Source organism: Coregonus clupeaformis, unplaced genomic scaffold (genome assembly GCF_020615455.1).
Source record: "Coregonus clupeaformis isolate EN_2021a unplaced genomic scaffold, ASM2061545v1 scaf0051, whole genome shotgun sequence".
Lineage (NCBI taxonomy): Eukaryota > Metazoa > Chordata > Actinopteri > Salmoniformes > Salmonidae > Coregonus > Coregonus clupeaformis.
Genome location: NW_025533506.1, coordinates 292,501 through 294,617, shown reverse-complemented (window position 1 = coordinate 294,617; position 2,117 = coordinate 292,501). Strand labels below are relative to the sequence as shown.

The window sequence follows — 2,117 nt, the reverse complement described above, 5'->3', positions numbered from 1 at the left end:
CTGCTGCCTTGGCAGGAACTCATGGGGATCCATAATAAACCCCAGGAAGAGTAGCTGCTGCCTTGGCAGGAACCAATGGGGATCCATAATAAACCCCAGGAAGAGTAGCTGCTGCCTTGGCAGGAACTAATGGGGATTCATAATAAACCCCAGGAAGAGTAGCTGCTGCCTTGGCAGGAACTAATGGGGATCCATAATAAACCCCAGGAAGAGTAGCTGCTGCCTTGGCAGGAACTAATGGGGATCCATAATAAACCCCAGGAAGAGTAGCTGCCGCCTTGGCAGGAACTAATGGGGATCCATAATAAACCCCAGGAAGAGTAGCTGCTGCCTTGGCAGGAACTAATGGGGATTCATAATAAACCCCAGGAAGAGTAGCTGCTGCCTTGGCAGGAACTAATGGGGATCCATAATAAACTCCAGGAAGAGTAGCTGCTGCCTTGGCAGGAACTAATGGGGATCTATAATAAACCCCAGGAAGAGTAGCTGCTGCCTTGGCAGGAACTAATGGGGATCCATAATAAATACAAATACACTGAAACGTCACACCTCCACCCACCTCTCCTCTGATGCAAGAGCTGCACTCCTGATGTTCCGTGTCAGACAAAGAAAAACCTTGTTTGGCACCATGTCAGTTAAAATGGTTTTGAAATACTAGAGAAGTTGGACAAACAAGGATATGACTCAATGTTTAATGGTCTTTCATGGAAAGCTAGCGCAACATTTCAACCTTGATTGGCTGATAACCAGCTTACTGTAAGCATTCATCTTTTATTAAGGATGTCCTTGACAAATATACTTTGTACCTTAATCTCAACTTCTTCAATAAACTGGGTTTCGCTAAAGCATTGACATCAACGTGTGCGTTTATACTGACCTGGCAGGGGAGACACCTTGATCACAAAAGAGGTTCACCCAGGGCTCGGCCATTGCACTCTGACCGTGCTGATAATAAATACGTTCAATAAATAACTAGAAAATGACATTTACTGAAGGAAATGTGGTGTGCTTGCTTGTCCTGAAGTATTTATGGACGTGAAATAGTAGTAGTAGTGGTAGTGACGGCAGTAGTAATGGTAGTAGTAGTAATAGTAGTAGTAGTAGTAGTAATGGTAGTAGTAGTGGTAGTAGTAATGGTAGTAGTAGTAGTAATGGCAGTAGTAATGGTAGTAGTAGTAATAGTAGTAGTAATGGTAGTAATAGTAGTAATGGTAGTAGTAGTAGTAGCAGTAGTAGTAGTAGTAGCAGTAGTAGTAATGGTAGTAGTAATAGTAGTGGTAGTAGTAGTAGTAGTAGTAATGGTAGTAGTAGTAGTGGTAGTGGTAGTAGTAGTAGTAGTAGTAGTAGTAGTAGTTGTAGTAGTAGTAGTAATAGTAGTAGTAGTAGTAGTAGGAGGAATGGTAGTAGTAGTAGTAGTAGTAGTAGCAGTAATGATAATAGTAGTAGTAGTAGTAGTAGTAGTAGTAGTAGTAATGGTAGTAGTAGTAGTAGTAGTAGTAGTAGTAGTGCTAGTAGTAGTAGTAGTAGTAGTAGGAATGGTAGTAGTAGTGGTAGTAGTAGTAGTAGTAGTAATGATAGTAGTAGTAGTAGTAGTAGGAATGGTAGTAGTAGTAGTAGTAGTAGTAGTAGTAGTAGTATTGATAGTAGTAGTAGTAGTAGTAGTAGTAGTAGTAGTAATGGTAGTAGTAGTAGTAGTAATGGTAGTAGTAGTAGTAGTAATGGTAGTAGTAGTAGTAGTAGTAGTAGTAGTAGTAGTAATGGTAGTAGTAGTAATGGTAGTAGTAGTAGTAGGAGGAATGGTAGTAGTAGTAGTAGTAGTAGTAGTACTGATAATAGTAGTAGTAGTAGTAGTAGTAATGGTAGTAGTAGTAGTAGTTTGAGTTTATTTGAGTTTATTTTTATTTTTACAGGGACAGTGCACATTAATCAACGTTTCAGTAAAAGTGCCGGTTTTAGCCAGCCGGCTAATTTTCAACCGCAGTCCCTGGGCAGGTTATTAAAAACAATTACAATATAGACAATAACAACATAGAACAAGACATAGCATACAGACATAGCAACATAGGCCAAGCAAAACGTAGCATACAGACAGAGCAACATAGAACAAAAAGCAGCAA

General features: G+C 40.0%; 1 pseudogene; it reads left to right on the top strand.

Moving 5' to 3' along the window:
• Nucleotides 1-869: 869 nt before the first annotated feature.
• LOC121555636 lies at nucleotides 870-1,018 on the top strand (annotated as a pseudogene).
• Nucleotides 1,019-2,117: the final 1,099 nt, after the last annotated feature.